We start from the raw sequence: 23978 nt of genomic DNA on the forward strand, positions 1-23978 counted from the left end.
CAGCTGGAAATCCAGCACATATTTGGAAGTTAAACAAAACTCATGTGTGAAAGAAGTCTCCAGGGAAAGCAGAGAACATTTTCAACTAAATGAAAAGTAAAATGCAATATATCAAAATTTGTGATTTACAGCTAATGAAGTGCTTAGAGAAATATCAAGAATTAAGTGCAATATATTAGAAGAAAAGAGATCTGAAAACCAGTAAGTAGGCTTTTGCCTCAGGAAATTAAATTGAGGAGAGCAAATAAAACCTAAAGCAGAAGAAAGAAAATGACAAAAATTCAACAGAAATCAATAAAATTAAAATAAGAGATTAAATTAAAAACAAAAGATGGCTCATTCAATAGATAAATAAAGTTGGTAGGCTCTAGGGCAGTAGTTCTCAACCTTCCTGATGCTGTGATCCTTTAACACAGTTCCTCACGTTGTGGTGACCCAAGTATAAAACTGTTTCGTTTGCTACTTTATAACTAATTTTGCTATTGTTATAAACCATGATGTAAATATCTGATATGCAAGATATCTATAAAAGGGGGTCATGACCCTAAGATTGAAAACCACTGCTCTAGGGTAAGTGGCAGGGAGAGACGGGGGGGGGGGGGGAGTGAGAAAGGAGGATGAGGAGGGGGCAATGTGCAAATCAGCAATGAAACAGGAAACATCACTATTTATCCTAAAATAATAAGAGGCAAATATGAACAAACTATGTCTATAAATTGTGTATCATGCGTTTGGTGATTTACTAGTATTAAAGCAAAATTTGACAAACCATATTATTCACAAAGTACAGAAATTTATTTTTTCACAGTTCTGAAAGCTGAGAAGTCCAACATCAAGGTGCCTCCAGGCCTCTGTTTCTGGAATTGTACCTTGAATCTGAGTCTTATAGAAGGGGGGAATGTGTAGTCTTCTGTTGTGGAAAACACAAAGGCAAAAGAGAATTAGCCTGATCAAGATATTTTTGTGGTTGAGTCATTCCATTCAAATGATATTCATTTCTTTTCTTGTTGCTGCCATAAACATCCTGACAAAGGCAACTTAAAGGAGAAAGAGTTTATTCTGGCTCGTAGTTTGGGAGTACAGTCCAATATGGTGGTGATGTATGAATGGCAGGAGCTTGAGGTAGCTGGTCACACTGTACCCATAAAAATTGGAATGATGGATGCTAGCTCATTTCTCATTTTTTATTTATTGGCCCAAGAATAAAATGGTGCCAACCACAGTGGGCAAATATTCTTATCTTTATTAACCTAATATATACAATCCTTCATAGGCATGCTTGGAGGCTAACCTAATCTAGATAATAACTCACAACACATCCAGAAGCTAAGCTAATCTAGAAAGTCTCCCACAGGCATTCATAGAAGCTTGCCTCTCAGACGTTAAGTTGAAATAGAAGCAGTAATTAAAATTTTCCCAACTAACAAAAGGCAAGCCCAGATAGATTCAGCACCAAATTCTACCAGACATTCAAAGAACACTCAACATAGGAAAAGAAAATAGGAAAGGAAGGAACACTTGCAAACTTGTTCTATGAAGCTGAGACTACCGTGATACCAAAACCAGACAAAACTCCGACAAAAAGAGAAAATTATCAGCCACTCTCTCTAAGGAATACAGATGCAAAAATTCTCAATAAAACAAGTGCAAACTGAATACAGGAATATATCAAAAAGATCATCCACATCGATCAAGTAGGCTTTATCCCAGAGATGCAGGGATAGTTCAATATACATAAATCAATTAATGTTATCTACTACATAAATAGACTCAATGCCAGAAATCACACAGTCATCGCATTAGACACAGAAAAGGCTTTGGACAAAATCTAATATCTCTTCATGATAAAAGTCCTAGAAAATCTAGGGATACAGGGAACATATTTTAAAGTAATAATAATAATCCCACAGTCAACATCTTGTTAACTGGAGAAAAACCTCAAAGAATTTCCACTAAAATCAGGACAACTGAATTTTGGAGAGAGTACATTCAAACTGTACCAAATCAAGTCTTATAAAGATAAAAGTATTCCAAAAATCACTAAAGATGGGTAAGTTATCTATTAAAACACTGATTTTGTAGTTAATCTGTGAAAAGGTGGACTGAGCTCCATATTGTTTCATCAGTGAGTTCTATTAAGCATGTAAGGAAGAAGTAGTGCCAAAGGCACAATCTCTTCTAGAAAATCAAAGCAATATCATAAAGCTAACTTTAATACTGAAACCAGAAAAGGACAATACAAGAAATAAACTTACTATACCACAAACAAATATGAGCACAGATGCAAAAATATTCTAAAAGTGAAAAAAATCAATACATGAAAAGGGCATTATTTCTTTAGTTTAAAAGCTTTCAACATTTGCAAGTAAAGCTGATAGGACAAAAGGGTCTACTGCATGATACCCGCAGCTCCCAATGCCTCGAAGACCAATGGAGAGGCGATGGAGAGGCGGGAAAGACAGAGGGGCGAGATGTTGTTTTGGTTTGTTTTGTTTCTTTTGTTGGGATTTGGGCTTTGTTTGTTTTTTAACTAATATTTGTATTTGTATTTTTTATTTTTATTTCTTTTTAAAGTTTCCGGGGGGGGGGGGTGATGCTACAAGGGTGAAGGACTGAAACAGAGGGAAAGGGAAATGAGTGGGTGCATGCTGTAAAATTCCCAAAGAATAAATAATTACATTTTTTAAAGAAAGCTTTCAACAAAGTGGAAACACAAAAGACCTTCCATAACCTAGTAGTTTCTGAGAAAAAAAAACCCCATAGCTAATACCAAAGAACAGATAGAGGCCGGGCGGTGGTGGCGCACGCCTTTAATCCCAGCACTAGGGAGGCAGAGCCAGGCGGATCTCTGTGAGTTCGAGGCCAGCCTGGGCTACCAAGTGAGTTCCAGGAAAGGCGCAAAGCTACACAGAGAAACCCTGTCTCAAAAAAAAACCAAAAAAACCAAAAAAAAAAAAAAAAAAAAAAAAAAGAACAGATAGAGTGAATTCTATCCCACAGCATTAGGAAAAATGAAAGTATATGCAACTACCCAGGACTAGTAAAGTCATGGCTCTTGGAGGAGAACCTATAACCATCACTCTACTAAACCAGCATAATCCCTAACTACACTCTTAATATTTGCTCCTATACACAGAGATAATGTAGTCCTCACCCCACATCAAGTAAAATTCTCTTTGCAACAGAAACCATTGCAGAAAACCACAACTAATCAAAGTGCAGAATTGTGGAGCCCAGTCCCAATGGATACATCTACAATGCAACTCCTGCACCCAAGATTCTGGGAACATTGCAGAAGAGGAAGCAGAAAGAGTGTAAGAGCCAGAGAGTCAGATGAGTTTGCTGTGAGACTGTGTCTCCTAGAAATGTCAGAAACTGCATCTATAAAGCCTTACCAACATGAGTGCCTAACGTGAGCTGAACAAGGATGACAACAATAGACACACCAAGTGGACAGGGGAAAGATCACCCGGCCTCAAGCAACACAAAGAGCTGCGGGTAACTAAGGGATGCCCAGAGAAGGAGAAATAGTCTTCCCCAGGGAAGAGCACACCAATTGGTTATCTAGTACCAAATAGTCATATCTGAAAACATACATACAAGTAACATCATGCAGACTGATCAAATTGATTTAGGAATATATAGACATAGGTACATACACACATACACATGTAATGACAATTAATTAAACATAGACCATGAATTTGAAAGAGAGCAGGGACAGCATATGGGAGGATTTGGAGGGAGGAGAGAGAAGGGGGGAGTGATATAATTACATTTTGATCACAAAAAATAAGAAATAATTAAAATGCAGGATGAAGTGTTGTAGAATATTATTTTTAGGTGTGTTACTTTTGTTTATGTTGCATTTGTTTAACTCTGTGAAGCTGTGTTACTGTGCCTGTGTAAAACACCTGATGGTCTAGTAAAGAATTGAGTGGCCAATAGCAAGGCAGGAGGTAGGATAGGTGGGGCTGGCAGGCAGAGTGAATATACCGGAGAAATTTGGGAAGAAGGAGCAAGGGAAGGACAAGGACATCAGCCACCCAGCTACACAGCAAGGCATGGAATAAGAGTGAGAGTTATAGAAGTAAGAGAACAGGAAAAACCCAGAGGCAAAAGGTAGATGGGATAATATAAGTTAAGGAAAGCTGGCAAGAAACAAGCCAAGCTAAGGCTAGGCATTTATAAGTAAGAATAAGTCTCCATGTGTGATTTATTTGGGATGTAAGTGGTGGGCCCCTCAAAAGAGCAAAAACAACCAACAACAATGAGGGGACCCAACCATAGAAAAGCAGACTAAGCAGGGCATGGAAATCAAGCCAGTAAGTAAATGGTATTCTTCCACAGCCCCCTGCTTCAGTTTCCTCCTCTAGGTTCCTGCTATGTTTGAGTTCCTATCCTGACATCCCTCAGTGATGGAGTGTGACCTGAGAGTTGTAAGCTGAAGTAAACCCTTTCCAAGTTGATTTGGTCATAGTTTTTAATCACAGCCATCAAAACTTAACTAAGACACATACTTAACTTTTAAACAACAAACATATAATAACAATCTTTTTATGACAATACACAATTATTCAAAATTAACATTTGGAGGAGGAAGGGGTCCCTATCTATAAGGCTTGTCTCACATGAATGCATGTGGGTAGGTAGGTTCAGAACATTTGTTGCTATGACAAAAAATTAATTTTGGCTTTTACTCTGTAGCTTGATTGAAGCATTGTCTTATCATAATGCCGATGCCAGCTGTGCAGAAAGGACTCTAAAGAGTTCCTCATAGCAGCACCCATCATCAGTTCTTCTTGAGCTCGAGAGGACTTACAAATACCAATACTGCTTTCTCTGTATTTTTGTGGGATTGAAGAACATGCCGCATATTTGAGGGCCTTTGGCACACAGGCCAGCTTTTCCACAGTCTCTGTAGTGATAGGCTTTTGTTTGTTTTTGGCAGGGTTCTCAATCGTAGGGAGAGTCATCTCTAAGATTAGTTTACATTCCAACAAGCAAAACAGAAGTGTTGTGTTACCTTAGGCACACACTTGTGTTTTACATTTTCAAATGAGATTATGAACTAAAGAAAAGCAGACTAGAAATATATACATTTGTGGATAACTTGGAGGGCACAATACTATTTCTTTGAAGTATCAAAAAGTCCAAGAGTGTGTAGATTGCCAATAATAATAACTGTGAGTTTAAGAGCTAAAAACTAGTCAGTGCTTATTCTGATGGAAATGATTGGGTAGAACATTGGAAGATATGTTTCACCAATAACACTATTGCCACAACAACACACTCAGTTGTCTGTGTTGCTGAAATAGTTTTCTGACCACCTTAAATATTTCAAATTTGATATTAAACTCTTCTTGTCTGTGGGAGTATTGGCAGCGCTCATATTTTTTCAATTTTTGATGTAGTCCAATTTATGTTTTTGGTCTGTGTTTCAAATCCTAGAATTCATTGCCAAGTTGGATGTTATGAATCTCCCTGTGTTTTACTTTAAAAGTTTAATATCCTGGCTTTTTGTGTAGGTCCTTCATCAATTTTCAGTTAATATCAGCATACAATATAACTTAAGGATCCAATTTTAATTTTCCATATATGGATAACCAATTTTTCAAATATATTTGCTGAAAAGATCATTTTACAATGATCCTCACAATCTGTGGGAATTTAATTTCTGGCTCTCTACTCTGTTCTAGTGGCCTATATCTCTGTCTTTATGCCAGCACCATAAGCACTCCATCTTTATGATGTAATTGCATCATTCTCCAGGAAATAATCATTTCTATCCCATCACATAGATGGTTAGGCTTCAGTGCATGAATTTGAGGAATATAAACATTTAGTTTATAGTGACCTCCTTGGTTCAATTATTCTTAAGCAGTCTATTCTTTTTTTGGCTATTGTAAATGGAATTGTTTTCAGATTGTTCATTTTTAGGATTGAAGTGGAACTGATTTTTAGCATGTTGATTTTGTAACCTGAACCTTTGCAGCTTGAGTTTTAAAGTTATTTGCTAAATATTTAGTGTTCTGGCTATATATAACATTGTATCCTACAAACACAGACAATTTTACTTCTTCCTTTCTATTTTAGAAGACTTATTTCCTTTGCTTGCCTAATTAGTGCTCCTAACGAAAAGTTGAATAGAAATGAAAATAAGCATCCTTTTCTTGCCCCTGATTTTAGAGATAAATTGTTCAGTCTTTCACTACTGGTTAAAATTGTGGTCATGGGCCTCTCATATATTATATTTTTTATTATGCCTAAGTAGTTTCCTTCTATTGCTAATTGTTAAATGTTATTCTTTTTTTTTTTGTTTTTGGTTTTGGTTTTGGTTTTTGGAGGCAGAGTTTCCCTGTGTAGCCCTGGCTGTCCTGGAATTTGCTTTGTAGAATAGGCTGACCTCAGACTCACAGAAGATCCACCTGCTTCTGCCTCCCAAGTGCTGGGATTAAAGGCATGTGCCACCATGCCTGGCTAAAGTGTTGTTCTTTTATTGCATTAATAGAGAAGACTGCTCAAACTTGGGCTTGAGCCAATAGAAAGTCTTCATTAGCCCTCTGTCAACTACACTGGGTGTTCGGGATCCCAGTACGGCACCAAGCTTTCTTCAGGGTGAGCTTTTAAGCACAAAAACCATATCCTGGGTTGGCATACTTCAGTTAACAAGAACAGTTAGCCAGAAGCAGAACTACAGAAGCCAAAAGGCAAGGTTAGTACATTTAGAAACTTTCCCAGAACTATGAATTTTGATGGATTAGTTATTTTCATTTTGGCAGGTGGTGCTGTCTACATGCTGAGTTTTACAGCCTGAATGGTACGTCTATCATGGAGTCAGTTTTGCTAACATTTCAGGGCCTACTAAGGTCTGGGGCATGGTACATTCCCCACTGGTCTTAGTGGATGAGTCAAATTGTGGACTCATCCTGCTCTGAAGAGATGTAGTTGGTCCTAAGGACCATTAATTTTTACTGAACTGATATATAATTTGCCATATAGTTAAAATTCAGGAGCCTTCCATTAATCTAATCAGAATGAGTATTAAAGGTCCAGTCAGTGCTGATAGCAGAGTAGTTAGTCAAGGGGACCAAGAGAACAGAGACTGGTACCAATTATCTGATTTATATTGATCTCTTTCTCTTTTTAAGGTGTTTTTTAAAAACCATGGCAAGATTTTTTTCATTACTCCTGACCAATTAGCACAGAAACAACAGGTTTTTCCCAAAGCCAGATGTAGTTTTCTTTATCTCATGAGAAGTCTAAACTTCTCCAATTTTATAAGACCATTTCTGCAACAAAATCTGTTGTTTTAATACCTCTAGGTCCTAATAAGCCTATCTACTTAGTTGGGAAAGCATCAGAAGAGGCATATTTAGTCAAACCATTAGTACATGCCCACCAGGTATTCTCAGGGGCTCAGTAATATTGTTGTTGCCCAGATGAATTAACCCATAAGGCAGAATAGCAGGCATCAGAATAACAGGAAGTGCCTAGGTTAAAGGTTTAGGATATTAAACAAGCTTCAGCCCCTTATACGTCTTCTAATGTTAATTTGGGCTACCTCCAGTCACAATGGGCTGACAGTCTGGTTAGTTCCTAAACCTATGTCATATGGGGGCTGGGTGTCTTAGCATAACTAGCAATCTTGGCTAATTTCTGGCTGGGAATTATCCCCAGGGTCCCTTCCTGTGGCACAGAGTCTGATTCCCCGGGTTTTTCCTATTTCCTAAAGGCCGGAATCTTTTTTAAAATAATTTTTTCAAGAAACTTCAGTTTTACAACCTCAATTTTTGCAATGGAAACTCCCTTGTTTTGGGCAACTAGGAGACCCAAACACAGCATAGAACTATAGATTGTGTTTTTATCTAAAAAGATAATTATATATATATGTGTGTGTGTATTATATTTTATATACATATATATTTTACATAAATAAATATGTATTTTATTTATAACCAGACATATCAGTAAGTAAAAGTTAAGACAGAATACGGGTTGCTGGTCTGTAGTCACACTAGCTAATACCTTCCCTGTATCTGTCTCTCTCAGTTCCCAGTCCAGGCCCGAGGGCTGTGGGGGTTGGATCAGTGAAATTGAGAATCAAGATACATTTTTCTTTCCATAAGTTGTTTGTCTCACACATGCAGAGGGCCGAGGTTGGTTCCACGCAGGCTCCCTAGCTGATGGTCCAGAGTCTGTGGCTCCCACGAGCTCAGATCAGCTGTCTCTGTGGGTTCCCCTGTCATGTTCTTGACCCCCCTGGCTTGTACAGTCCTTCCTCTCTCCTGTTTGTGGGGCTCCTAGCAGTGGGATCAGGACCTGTCCCTGGCACTTGAGCTGGCTTTTGGGAATCCAACCCCCAAACTGGGTTGCCTTGCCCAACCTTGATGCAGGGGAAGGAGCTTTGTCCTGCCTCAACTTGATGTGCCATGCTTTGTTGACTCCCGTGGGAGGACTGCCCTTTCTGAATGGAGACAGAGGAGGAGTGGATGGGGGGATTGAAGGGAGGTAGGAGAAGGGATCAGGAGGAGAGGAGGGAGGGGAAATAGGTCTATATGTAAAATAAAGGGAAAAAATTAATATTTTTAAAAAGTTGTTTGTCTCATGGGAGGGGATGGAGATGGGGGTATATCTGGGAGGAGTTATGAGGAGCAGAGGGATGAATATGATCAAAATTTATTGTCTGCATGTATGTAATGCTCAAATAATTAATAAAACTATTATATTAAAATGGGTGAATAACTTCAATAGGCTGTTGTCCAAAGATGTGAAAAGTTTGGGGTGGTTTCAAGAAAAATCGGGAATAAAAAATAAAAAATACACAACAATCTTTGATAATCTTTGATATAAGATATAAGAGCAGAAAAGAGATGATATACTACACAAATTTTTAAAGGTAACATTGGATTTTTGTTTTGCTTTATTTTAATATGTGATGCTTTGTAGAAAGTTTGTGTCCCAGTGGGACTCACTCAGCAGAGAAGGGTATGTTTGTGGAAGAGAGTACCAGGATTATTGCTAGGGCTATGCACTGATGGATATAAAGGTTTGGAACCAACCGATCAAATACAAGGCTTGGTTTGGACAGGAGTGTGGCCAGTTATCCAAAGCGATGAAAGGAGCAGCAGAGTATTTAGATACAGGTACACGGGATATTTCCTTCACTTGTACATTACCATCCAAGTATTAGGTGCTTAGTGGAGAATGGATGAAGTGGGAACTGCAATGTATACAAGTAGAATGAGTTGACTTCGCAGAAAAAGATATGCAGCTGCGGACATGCACCTTAAGAGTATATGTTCCCGCATATATTTCTTTAGTAATGATTTGGGATGGGGAGGTATGCCCTAGTTTGGGGGCAAACAACGAACATTTTGTTGCCAGCATAGGCATTGGCTCACAGGGAAGGAAATGTGTTCTGCTTATTATCATAATTTAGGCATGGAGGATAGGGTGGGGTGTTTAGTGGTGCACTGAGTGTGTGTGCGTGTGCGTGTGTGCGTGCGTGTGTGTGTGTGTGTGTGTGTGTGTGTGTGTGTGAGGGGGGTGTCAATGGACTACTCCTCTCTAGCTGGGAGTTATTTTCCTTTAGAGTGAGGCCCTTTGCCACATACACTTCAATAAGCTTTGATGTTCAGTGACAGCAGCAATCTCCTACTCTGGCTTCTGGTTGCCATGGCAATTTTGCTGGGGCTAGGAGCTCTGCTCTTAGTGCAAATAACGGGAGCCTATGAGTATAGAGAGGAGTATTGAGAGGGTAGGGGAACTCTTACTGAAAAGAATAACCCCATGCACTTAAATTTTTAGGATCACTTCCTGTGCCCTACTTTGGGTATTCACACTGTCATTCCTAGGGCCAGGCCAGCTAGACTGTAATCAGGAACCTTAAACCAAACAGAAGATGCTGACTTTCCCCAGAAGAAACCACTGTATTAGGGAATTGTCACTTGTTCATGATCTGAGTGGCAGCACTGTCCTTTTGTTAGTGGAACCCTACTGTTGGGAGGAGGTACTAAGAGCCCCTCATGAGAGCCAGGTATATTCACTAAAAATTCTCTCTCTCTCTCTCTCTCTCTCTCTCTCTCTCTCTCTCTCTCTCTTTCTCTGTGTGTGTGTGTGTGTGTGTGTTTGTGTGTGTGTGTGTGTGTGTGTGTGTGTGTGTGTGTGTGTGTACGTCCCATTTGTTTGCCTATAAAGGCCAGAACACGGTGTTGGATCCCATGGCACTGAAGTTACAGACAGATGTGAGCTACTGAATGTAGGTTCGGAGAACAAGATTCGAGTCTTCTAGAAGAATAGTACTGAATCTTCCCTGCTCAGCCATCTCTTAAGAACAAAGGCCAGCCGGGCGGTGGTGGCGCACGCCTTTAATCCCAGCACTTGGGAGGCAGAGCCAGGCGGATCTCTGTGAGTTCGAGGCCAGCCTGGGCTACCAAGTGAGTCCCAGGAAAGGCGCAAAGCTACACAGAGAAACCCTGTCTCGAAAAAACAAAAAAAAAAAAAAAAAAAAAAAAAAAAAAAAAAAAAGAACAAAGGCCAGGTACCTTACTGGGAACTTGGGATGTAAAATGGGCATAGTTCAACGCCAGAGTTGGGAACAGGGGCAAAGTGAAACAACATCCTTAGTAGTATGTTCCCCACAAGACTCCTGCAATCTCCCCCTTCATCGTGAGAACTAGGCATATTGAAGGGGAGGTCATGCTCAGAAGTGTAAGTTTGATACATAGCAGGGGATATTCAAAGGGTACTGACCTGACATCCAAATTCAGGCACTCATACTTAACTACAGGCAACCCCACCTATAACTACTGCTGTTTCATTCTTCACCTCTACCAAAGCAAACAGGGTCGAGATGAAGTCAGGAGTTGGGGTTCCAATGAAGTCCTGAGCTGTTGAGCTGCCCCTGCTCTTCAGCTAAGAGCCACCTTGTCCAAATTCCAGGATTCTTGCTCAGCCATCCAAGTTTCCAGACCCATAATCAGTTTTGAGTGTCAGTGTCCAGACCCATAATGGCTTAATCTGCCCAGTGGCCTGTTGCTATGGCAATTCTGCAAGAGCTTTATTCAGTAAATGAAATGAAAGGCAGCAGGAAACTAGGGCGGGGGGCTTAGGCACACAGGAAAGGGGGTCCAATTATAATTTGAATGTCTTAATTGCGCTAATTGATACATGTGGGATTAAAGACGCACAAACACAGACCAGAGCAACAGGGGACATGTTTGGGACCAGCAAGTTGGAAAAGGTCCCTTTCATTGGAGAAAACTCCACAGAGTAACGGGGAAGGTGAGGGAGGTACCAATAATTAGGACTCAGGGTGAACTGTGTGACTGCCCCGTCTGTCCCGCTGAATGTCGTTCAACACTGCAGACTCCAGTGGCTGCTTGGGGACTGTTGAGAGGGGGCATTCTGAGAACGGAAGAGGTGACCTTTCCTGGCTTGGAGGCCTAGGACACGGGCCATGGAGATGACACACAGGCCCACAGCTCAGCTGCTTGGAGCCCAGGTTGCAAAGGATTTTCAGCATTCCCCGACTGTGCCACTCACATCTCTGCAGCGAGGACCTGCCTTGTTTGTCTCCTTTCGGCCAATATTTGGGACTCTTTAATCAGCTTAGGCGTCTAATGGCTCAGTCATGGCTTAATTGGCCCTCAACTCTGGTTGCTATGGTGATGCAGACAGGAGCTCTCCTCACTAAGTTAAAATAGGAGAGAACCAAGGTGGGCGGGGGGAGACAGAAAATGAAACAGGCCAAGACTGAAGATGAGAACACATCGTTAATTACACTAATTGACAGCCTTTGGTGATTAAAAGCCCATAAGCACAGGCCACAGGGCCAGGGCAAGGGGGCCTGGAGGCTTACCTGGGCACAAAAGCATCCAGCACAGAGGGAGGGAATCGATCGAAAAGCCACTTCCAAGAAGAAATCCAGAGAATGACAGGGGCTCTGGGTATCCGCTGCGATCTCTGGTCTGAGTTTTAGAAAGACATGGGCATGGGAGGGGTCAAGACCCCCACCTGAGGACTCTATGACTCCTCGATTATCAGTCCTGCTGGTCCCTGGGAAACTGAGGCTTGGGAGTGAAAAGCCTGGAATTGAGTGCATGCTGCAAAGGAGCAAAACCTCATGGACTCCCGGGTTCCTGACCACTTAGAACTGGCTCCATCAAGCCTCCAGTTGAGGCCAGCATAGTCTTGCTCCTCACTTCACAGAGTCATAAAACCCTGAAGGAAGAGGCCTGCCTACAGCCACAGAGCCCTCCATGGCAGAACACAGATTTCCTTGCACCTAATGCACACCCAGAAATGGCACATGGCCGAGAGTGACTGTGGGAGCACGGAAGGATCACTGGGTTTTATAGACAGTCTGCGTGACTTGAAAGGCAGGATGAGAAGTTTCTCAGGGACTCTGCATTCTGGAAGGAGATAATGGTCATTCAGAGTGAGGTGAGAAGTGAAGAAATGAGAGGAAGAACCTCCTCCCTGCCCCCTCCTGGGAGTTCCCTGTGAACGAGGTCCTTCCTGAGCAGTGTCTGGAAATGATTTTCAGAGTTTTCCTGGGGCCACCTTGCCTGGGGACATGTGGTGCTAATCTGCAGGGTTCTGATAGCCTTTCTGCAGTGTGCTGTGGGGCAAAGGAATATTCCACAGTCAGGGAGTCACATCTCAACACTGGACTCCAGGCTACTGGCAGAGCTGGATGTGGACCCAGGGTGTCACGACCGAGCATCTGGGCTGTGTGTATGCGTGCACAGCTACAGTTAGAGCACTCTGTACATGCTCACCCTTCTCAAACAATGTTCCCTGGGAAGATGCTCTCCCCTAGGTGTCAGCGGACATGATGGGAGCAAGGCACTCTGTGCACTGCCCTAGGGCCCTGGGTCCCTGCTCCTGAGCAGAGACAAAGGTTGTGTGACTCTAACCAGGACGCTTTCCTTGTACTTCCTTCCGTGTGTGTGTGTTCTGTGTAATTAGCTAACAAAGCACAGCTTTTCTTCCAGCATTTTCGTGCAGGCTTTGCTTTGGTTGACTCTCATCTGGCCTTGTTCGCTCAGAACACCCATATCTCTGACTCTCATTTTCCCAGCTGTGCCCTCTTGCCCCCAATATTCCTGCACTTCATTTTAATATCTCATGTCATCTACTGTCCTCCCCACCCCTCCATCAAAAGCCTATTTCAATTTTAATTTTGAGACAGGGACTCATGTAGTCCAAGCTGGCCCTGAATTCACTGTGTAGCCAGGGATGGCTTTGAAGTCCTGATCCTCTGTTGTCTGCTTCCCACGTTCTGGAGTTACAGGTATGAGCCACCACACCCTGATCTGGAAGGCTCTGAAAGGGTACCGGGAGAGAATGGTGACTGTGCTCAAAAGCAGCATAGAATGAGTTGAAACCAATAGTGATGAGAAATTAGAGGGACGCTGTAACACATCGTGTGGAAAGGAGGGAAGATTACAGGATTACTTTAATACTGATCTTTGAATGTTTCGTGTTGGTAGACTCTTGAGAGCTGCGTCAGAGTGAGGAGACTTTCTGAGTGGACCAAGAAAATGTTGTAGGGAAAAGAGGAGACGTGACCCCGGAAGCCTTCACCATGCCAGGCCAAGGACAGGTATATGGAGCAGTGAGATGGTAGAGCAGAATCCTAAGTGGATACCTGGAGGAGGTCTGGGGCTGGTAAGGGAATGGAAAATGAAAAGAGAAGTGAAGATATAGGGTGAGGGGGAGAGGAAAGGAGGCAGAGAGAGGACAGAAAAAGAGAGGAAATTAGAAGAGAAAGAAGAAGAGGAAGAGGAGAAGGAGGTGTAGGAGGAGGACGTGGTGGAGGAGGAGGAAGAAGAGGAAGAAGAAGAAGAGGAAGAGGAAGAAGAAGAGGAAGAGGAAGAGGAAGAAGAAGAAGAAGAAGAAGAAGAAGAAGAAGAAGAAGAAGAAGAAGAAGAAGAAGAAGAAGAAGAAGTTGAGGAGCATCAGAAAGAGTTGAGAGGAGACAGACGATGGATGAGAAGATAAACCTTGTCCACCACTGTGTGTTGGGTTCAGAAATGCCAGATAGGGTCTTGAGACACGGCTCAGTTGGTAAAGTGCTTACTATCTATCCAAGGTTGAGAACCTGAATTCAGTCTCCAGCACCAAATGAAAGCCAGACCTGCTGAATTCATCTCTGACCCTGCACTGGGGAAGCAGGGTCAAGAGAATCCCTGGGGCTTGCTGACCAGCTGTCTGGTTGAACCGGAAAGCTGCAGGTTCAATGAGAGACCCAGTCTCAAACAATATGGGGAAAGTGACTGAGGAAGACACCAGAAGTCAAACACACACACACACACACACACACACACACACACACACGAAGAGAGAGATGGGGTGGAGGGGACATACAAAACGGCCTCCCCCATGAGAAGCTATAGTTGACGTACAGTACACCCATGTGGTCACACACATCCACACAGAGGTAGTCTCAGGCGAGTACCAAAGGTACCCACTGAGAGAGGAGGATGACACCTCATCTTTGTGTGTGTGTGTGTGTGTGTGTGTGTGTGTGTGTGTGTGTGTGTGTATGTGTGTTTGCCCAGTGTTTGCCTAGACCAGTGACTGGAGCTGCCTTCCTCTTGTCCCCTTGAGCACAGCTGAGTAGCCTTGATCTTTATTACCTGCAAAGAAGCACACAGTTGCATCCTGTCCCATGGGAGGAACTTCCATGCCCATGACAGGACATACTCTTCCCTTCTAATTTATACAGGAGAAGACATGGACAGGGTCTGCACTAGCTCATCAGTACATGTATTTTCATGTGGGCATGAGGGACGGCCCACTTTAAGATCCAAACTCAAATGTCTCAATCAGACCTCCATGTTCCAGCAGGAGGTCCATGGCAGTCTGCCCCTTTCCTGCATACAGCTGTCCCTCACACAGGGCTTGGGGACATCGCTTCCTCCTAGAACCCTCAGTGTGAGCTGGTGCAGTATAAGCTTCTAGGAAGGACAGTCCCTGACACGACACGGATTTTACTCTTGTCACCTGATTGGCCCCTGGGAATTAATTCATGGAGGAACCTGCCACACAGATCCACAGGTGTGTGCTCAGCCAGCTGCAAGAATGAGGCCCATGGAAGGTCCTCTGTTCTGCAGTGTCCAAAGGCTCACTAGCAGACAAGGGGAGAGCTTGGGGAAAGAACACAAGCCCCTCCTCTGTCACCTAGAGGAACTGCAATTCCATTTTAGATCTCTGCATCTCCCAGGAAATTGCAATTGAAAGCAGCATCTGCTGTGGGGTCACGGGGTGTGTGCGCACATCATTACGGAGAGGCTGAGTGTGGGAGTAGGGCTCGTGACCCAGGCCTGTCTCTGTAGAAAGCACAGATCTGTTTGTTAAGGAAAACTCTTGCTGCATCCTGCAACAGAGGCCAGTGATAGTGCACAATGGAGAAAGCCAGAAAAAGCAGTTTTATGAGCTTCACAGACACAACCACAAAAGCTTGCTGTTGGAGAGGCATCTGCACACGCACAGAGACAATGGGCAACGTGTCCCTGGGGGGAACGAAACTTTATCAGCTCTGACAATTATACTCTTGGTGTGTGAGAGAGAACTGGCACTCATCCGGTCAAGAGGGTCTTCCCAATCCCACTGTCTGCTCCCCAAAGCAGTTTTTCTCCTGGAACACTTTCTGCTCTGCAGTAGAAATATGTTCTCTGTGTTTATTGGTTGTTTGGGTTTATTGTTGTTTTTGTTTTGACATAGAGTCCTTTATTAACCAGGATGACCTCAAACATCTTATCTTCCTTCCTCCACTTCCCAGTTGTTTGTATAACTGGTATGTGCCGGCACACCCAGCTAGAAATATTGTTCTTTCCAAGCGCCCCATTGTCTTTTATATTTTCTTTTATTGGCACATATTGATTATACACAGTGATGGTTTCATAGCGTCATTTTCACTCAAACATATTGTACTTTGACCATATTTTCCCTACACTCTCTTTTTACTTTTCACTAATCCTATTCCATCCCCCGGTTTGACTTCAGCTTTCATGTCACATGATATGGTATATGGTATATAAAATCTAGGATGTCTGTATTAGTTATGGTTTTTATTGCAGTGATAAGACACCATGACCAAAAGTAACTTGGGGAAAAACGGTTGATTGACCTTCCATCTTCTAAGTCCATCACTGAGGGAAGCCAGGGCAGGAACTTAGAGCAGGTACCTGGAGGCAGACATTGATGCAGAGTCCTTGGAGGAGTGCTGATTACTGGCATGCTCTTTGTGTCTTGCCCAGACTGCTTTCTTATAGAAACCATGACCACTAACTAGCCCATGAGTGGTAGCAAGCATGACAGGCTGGGTCCATCAATCACTAATTAAGAAGAGGCCCTACAGGCTTGCCTACAGTCTATCCCTAAGGAGGTATTTTCTCAATTGAGACTCCCTCCTCTCAGAGGACTGTAGCTTGTGTCAAGTTGACATAAAAAGTAGCCAGAACAATGGCCAGATGTTCTATAGAACATAGAGGAACTATGCAGTATAAAAATGTGCAGATGTGCCCTTTTGAGTCTGGCTTAGGTTAATTAATATGATGGTGCAGTTGTATTTATTTTCTACAAATGGCACAATTTGATTCTTGTTTATAGCTGAAGAAAATTTATTCTTTCTCTCTCCATATATATATAAATTTATCATCTATCCCTAACCAAGGGATGAGCTAAAAGGGGAGAGATTATCTCCTGTTCAACATCTTGATTATTAGAAGAGCTGGAATTGGAGTTCAGGGCTCCTGACAATTATATCAGTGCATTACCTTGTATGGCTGATGGGCACAATTGAGCATGCCCATTTTGTGTCTGTAAGTAAATTCTCTAGACAGGGAAAAGAGTTTGAGGTTATACCTTAGTGATGGTAAGATAACCCATCTCTCTCTCTCTCTCCTCTCTCTCTCTCTCTCTCTCTCTCTCTCTGTGTGTGTGTGTGTGTGTGTGTGTGTGTAGACATTGAAGGCCCAGAGGACCAAGGTGCAAAGACCCAATGTTCTCTATCCATTACTCTGTGGTTAAAGGTACAATCTTTGTTCCCAAAGCCAAGCCACCAATATCTATGAAACAAGAAGAGAAGAAAGAGTAATGTTCAGCTTATGAGTTTTCTCCTGTCTGATAGGTTTACAGTTGATGAAGCTGAATGCAAAAGACTATGGTAGAGGATTGAGTACACACTTGCCCTCTTCTAAAAGATAATTTTTTCCTTCCACATGCTCTATATTCCACCTAAATGATATAGAACTGAAAATCTGTGTCAGTAAATAACTCACATTCCTGATTAGTATGGGTGCTTATTGCTATAGTACTTTGTACATGTGTTATACTCTCCTAGTGAAAACAACAAGGAAGGAGCCTGGAAGGGTTTGAGGAAGCACTATGTATGGGTGAAAAAAATATTCCAAGATAAATGTTTGTGAATTTTCAATAGCCAGTGACTAAGGACCTAAGGTAGGAAAGGAAAAGACTTGAATGTAAGTACTAAGCCTCAAACAGGAAGGAAAGAATTTTTATTAGAGAAATTTTTGAGAAACAAGCCAGAGGATAAAGTTTTCTCATGTTCAGGACTCAGAGTCTATCCACTCATTGACTTAAAAGGAACCTATAATAGAATTCTTGAATGCCAGTTAGGGTAGGAAGATATTTTTTGTTCCTGTTTTTTTTCCTATGAAAATTTGGATAGCAGTTTTATGAAGGGACTACTTTGTGTGACATATTATGCTACTAATTTTCATATAGTTTCACTGATAACTAGTAATTCAAAAATAAGGTTGGCCTGATTACTATATTTCATGTACAAGAAAGATAACTAATACTTAGAAAGGCTGAGAAATTGACTTAAACCATGGCAGAACTCCTAACCACATTATGGTTACAATATGTGTTTGAGAGTTAGAGACAAACAGATAGCACACAAATGAAAAAAGTTTTACATATGACCTTAATATGCATACTGTCCTATATACATTTTGCTGTTTGCAACTAATGGTATAGTGTAGAGCCTTTAAAGTGTAGTTTTAGAGAGGTCCTATACATAGTGTGCCATCATTTTATTTGACTGTAATTTAATCAGTCCCTGATTGATGAGTGTTTGGTTATTTATGTCTATTTTGTATTTACAAATCAGTGAAGAACACCGAAACTGTATCTTTGTATACATGTATATGCTTAGATAAAAGATTTCTAAAAATATGCTTTTTTGATTTATAAATCTATTATATATGTGTGTGTGTCTGTTTCACTATCACATTGTTTTACATGCATTTTGAGCATATTCATCCCCTATGCCTCCCCCTAACTCCTCAAGAGAACCCAGAATGGCACAAGGCTTTAAAACCTCAAAGCCCACCCGCAGTAACACACTTCCTCCATCAAGGCCTGAACTTACCCAAACAGCACTACCAACCCGGGACCAAGTTAGTCTACGGAGGACATTCTCATTGAAACTATCTCACTCCCATAAAATTTGTCTCACTATTGCACCCAAGGGTGTATCTTTCCTTGCTGATCATTATTGTGGTTCACAGCTGGGAAAGACTGATGATGCCTATTCTCTCAAAGCAGCCTCCATAGAAACCTTCTAGGGCTATGAAAGCCAACAGTAAGGAAGCTTCCTGATCGGTGCCATTTTGATCTCTCCATGTCCTGTGACCGAAGTGTGTGGTATCTTCAGCAGTCGTGTCTTGCTATCAAGTTTTAGTTGGCACCAAGAACAATGGCAATAGCCTGTGTTGATATGGAGTCTCCAGGCACCCCTGACCAACAGCTCCAGTGAAGGTGTAACTCACCTGGCACTGGGCTTTTTCTATGGCAACCTATGGCTTCGGGAAGGAGCATTATCCCCCGTGTAGGATAACTCCAGTTAAAACTCTTTTATATGAAAATAGAAAAAGCTTATAAAATGGTATGTTCCCATATGGCTTTTTCACATACACTTATTGTTAGTTATCCCTCTGAATATTCCATTTATATCTTTCAGTCATGTCTCTACTATGCTATTTTTATTTTTCATGTTACTGTTAATAGTAATTTTATGAAGAATATCAAAGTTTAATGTACTCAAATGTCCCAAATTTAAAGTGTTTTCTAGTTTTCTATTTGTGCTTTCCACCTGACCAGTTTGGGACTCTCCAATGTATAAGGTGGTGTGGTGGCTAAGATCACAGACTGTGAAATCAGACTTCCTAAACTCAAGGTCTGGTTCGACTCTTTGCTAGCTGGCTGTAAAATGAGTTGTTTCTCATATCTTTGCTTCAGTTTTTTTTTTCATTGGAAAAGTTTTAGGGAAATAAAAATATTTCATGTGGTCATTATGAAAGTAAAATGCACTATAACATATAAACTGCTAAGAAGCACAGAGCATGTTGTAAGCCCTGAATAATATAAAGGATTTCATGGTCTCCTAGACTGTCTGCTGACATTGTTACAAAATTAATTTTAATGGCATGAAATATATAAACACATTACCTATGTAGAGGTACAGCTTAGTAAAATGTTTGCTATGAAATAATGAAGACTTGAGTTGGGTCCCTAGACCCACATAAAAAAAAGTCAGGTATAGTGACAAGCACTGGTAATCCCAACACTGGGGAGGCTGAGACTAATAGATTCCTGGGGTTCACTGACCAACCAGTCTAACATATTTCTTGAGCTCTGGGCCAGTGATAAATCCCATCTCCAAACAAAATAAAACAAAAACTAAAATTTCCACAAAACCAAGAAGGACAGCACCTGAGGTCGACCTATGGCCTCCATGTGAATGCACAACACATATACAAAACCTCCCCAAGTATTGAAAATAATGACAAATTCCACTGACAGTTTATACTGTAAATCAATGCTCACTAAATCTTTCACCAGGGCAAAGAAACACTGATAAGATATTGCCAAATATTCTTCTATTTTAATATATTATATCATTACAGAAGTAATAAAGCACAGTAAAAGGTTTAGAAGAATTTTTTGCTGTGCGTCTCCATTTGCTGTAAAGAGAGGCTATTTGAAGAGGAGTGGGTATAGGGAAAAGATTTAGAACGTAGTAGGGAATTAAGCTGAATATACATATCTATGTAATATATAATATATACATACATATACACACAAATTTAAGTTAAGCCCTTTGGGCTGACATTGCTCCCCACAAGAACCATAGACTAACAAAAACCCTAGTAGAAGGCATGAGAAATCTTTCAAATGGTTGGTCAGGTAGTCCAAATGACTCCCAAAATAATATAGATTATATATATGTGGCACCTGATTACTTCTCAGGAGTTGAGGATGAACCGTTATAGCCAAAGACACCACACACTTAGGACACAGGACTTCAATGATTCTAATTGGATCTGACTTGAAACCCTCTTTCCTGTGGTCTAGTTCCCATGGTCCCAGATAATACTATGCAAGCTGCCAAGGGAGAGCAGGAATTAAACAGCCCTCTCCAGCTGCAGCACCTACCAACCATGACAATGACCAACATGGCAAACGATGCAATAAGTGGCACTCACATGTCAGTGGCAACCAGCAACTGTCTAATTGGACTTACGGTTCACTCACTCAACAGGAAGGAAACCATGTCTGAGTCTAGAAATCTAGCCAGAGCTAGTGAGGTCATGGACCTTAGAAAAGAATCTACTACCGCCACTTTGCTAGGGCAGCATAACCCCTTCTTGCATTCTAAACCTTATCCTTATACCCATAGATAAGTGTAACTACCACCCCTCATAAAATACTCTATCTTTACAGTAAATGGATCCATCACAGAAATTATCACAGAAAACCATAACTGGACACAACATATCATGGGGAGCCCAGTCCCAATGGACACACCACAGCTTCTGCATCTATGGCTCAGAAAATATCTCAGAAGAAGGGCTGGAAAGATTGTAAAGTCAGAATGCCAAGAAATCAAACAATCTCTCTTAGACATGGCGACGTAAACAATACCAGAACAATGGTAATAACAATGGATGTGCAAATTTGGAAGAGGAAAATTTTTGCTGGCTCCCACTCTTAGATGAACAACTATAGGCAACTGACGACTGCTGGTTGTCCAGTGCAGAGTGGTCAGCCTTGAAACCATATACACACAAACAACAAAAACAGTCTCAGCAGGACATATATCTGGTAGGGACTGGAGTGAAGAAAGGGAGGGAAAAGTGATGTAACTATTTCAATTATACACACACACACACACACACACACACACACACACACACACACAGACATGGTTTTTGTTTCTCAAGAAATGGTTTCTCTATGTAGCTTTGGAGCCCGTCCTGGAACTCATTTTGTAGACCAGGCTGGCCTCAAATTCACAGAGATCTGCCTGCCTCTGCCTCCCGAGTGCTGGGATTAAAGGCATGCATCACTACCACCCAGCTTAAAAACATATTTTTAAAAAAAGAACTGGGACTTTGTTTTGAAAGAGGGAGCTTCTTAGATAAATATATCATGTATATCATTTAAAACGACAACTTATCAAGAAACTCAGTGCTGAGATAATTTAAAGTAAAGTATAAACATTTTCTAAGGATTACCTCTGGCAAAATGCCTCCAGTATGGATCATTTTATAGCTGAATATTTTAAACATGCAAAAAAAGCTCTTTTCTCTCTCACTCTGTCCCTCCCTCCCTCCCTCCCTGTCTCCTGGTGGTTGAAATAGGACTTTGCATGCTACCACTAACCTCTGTCTGCAAAACCTTATCAACTAGTTCTTAAGTAATAATTTTCCTAAGACAGAATAGAAGTTCTCCTAATTCATTTTATGAAGCAACTGCAAGTTTGATACCAAAATATTACACAGAGAAAATAATTAATAGTGGTGGCAGCAAAATAACAGAATAGAAAACACAGTACTGTAGCTAGAGTTTTCCTGCCTGGCCCACAGTCAGGACAAATCTCTGTCACCCGCCAGTCCAACAGCCGCTCAGACCCAACCAAGTAAACACAGAGACTTATATTGGTTACAAACTGTATGGCCATGGCAGGCTTCTTGCTAACTGTTCTTATATCTTAAATTAATCCATTTCTATAATTCTATACCTTGCCACATGGCTCATGGCTTACCGGCATCTTCACATGCTGCTTGTCATGGCGGCGGCTGGCAATGTCTCTGACTCAGCCTTCCACTTCCCAGAATTCTTCTCCTCCTTGTCCCGCCTATACTTCCTCCTGCCTGACTACTGGCCAATCAGTGTTTTATTTACTAACCAATCAGAGCAACACATTTGCCATAGAGAACATCCCACAGCACAGTACCTCATTTCTCTATGGAAATATTTTTTTAATCCAGGCGATTAATAAAATAACTTTGTAAGATCCCTGGAAAATAGTCCAAGATTGACAACAACAAAGTCAATGCCCCCCCAAATTAAAATGTCCAATTCAAAACAGAAGGAATTTCCATGTCACTTTTGCTGATTGTTTCCCCAGCCCCTGTCTGACACAACATGGGACAGACTGGAGGAGACAGCAGCCCAGAGAGAACAGACTTTGTTATAGCACTCTGCCTTGTCTAGAAGTCTGCCTGAAGGACTGGCCTGTTTTACTGAAGGGCTCATATGAAGAACATTAGGATAACTCAATTCCTAGCCTGATAAAAGCCATAAAGTATTTGAAAGGTTCAGGGGGACTGAGGGCACTTGTGCCCAGGGCAAGATTATGGGTAGAGTAATAGAATAGAAAATCTACAGCCCCAAGAAGCTAAAGTAAGATACCTGGAAATTGATATATTTGAAATAAGCTATGTATAGGGGAGCATTTCAAAAGTACATGCACAGATCTAGGCAACATACATACTCAGAAAAGAACAGACTTCAAGCCTCATTGGGGACTGATTCCAAGGCTCACAAGACACAATGTTAATTGGCATGCTGAGGATCTTCTCAGGCACAGAACTAGTTTACAAAATCTAAAACCATAGCTATTTTTCTAAATATACAATGTGTGACAGATACAAGATGGAAAAGCACAAGATGTACCGAGTTCAAAGGAAGAAAAATGAATCGGCACTCAGGAGGCTTAGACAGGAGGATTTTGAATTTGAGACCAGCCAGGGCTACATAGTGAGACTCTATATTTGAAAAAAAAAGGGGGGGGGGGCAAAGAAAAAAGAAGGAAAGAAAGAAGAAGAAGAGGAAAATACTGTTCCTGAAGAAATAGTGCCTTTGTAGCACTGTGACAGTTTGAATGAGATGTTCCCCATAAGTATTAGACACTTGAACACTGGTCCATGCTTGGTAGCTGTTTGAGGTTCATTAAGTATGATTTGCTGGGAAAGTGTGTCACTGGGGGGTAACTAGGGTTTCAAAAGACTCACGCTATCCCTAGTGTGCTCTCTCTGCCTCCTGCTTGCAAATGCAGACGTGAGCTTTCAGCTCTTCCTGCATCCATGCGGTTGCTCCATCATCATGGGCGCTAACACCTGGAAAACATAAAAGCCTGACTGAATGTTTTCTCTCGTAGGTTGTTCTATCGCAGCAATGGCAAAGTAATTCAGCACACCTTCAAACGATTGTCCTAACTTTCAAATTATTGTCTTAAATATACACATTGAGTTCAAAGAAAACAAAGCTGAAGAACTAAAAGAAATCAACAAGGATACAATAAACAAAATACAATTGTAAACAAAGATATAAAACTTATAAAATAGAACCACATAGAAATTCTAAAGTTAATCAATTTTTTTAGTAAAGATGCTCAACAGCAGATTCAAACAGAGACAAATCACAATGTTCAAGACAAGATATTTAAAGTTGTTGAACCTGAGGTTCAGAAAGAAAAAAATATAATGAAGAGTTGCAAGCATAATTTAAGAAAATTATAAGATTGAACTGAATTGAAGATGCATTGTAAAAGTCAACAACTAGTCAACAACCACTAGGAGGGAGGGTGGGAGAGAGGAAGGGAGGGAAGGAGAGAAAGAGAGAGAGAGATTGAAGACAAGCTATCCATTCAA

Source organism: Peromyscus eremicus, chromosome X (genome assembly GCF_949786415.1).
Source record: "Peromyscus eremicus chromosome X, PerEre_H2_v1, whole genome shotgun sequence".
NCBI lineage: Eukaryota > Metazoa > Chordata > Mammalia > Rodentia > Cricetidae > Peromyscus > Peromyscus eremicus.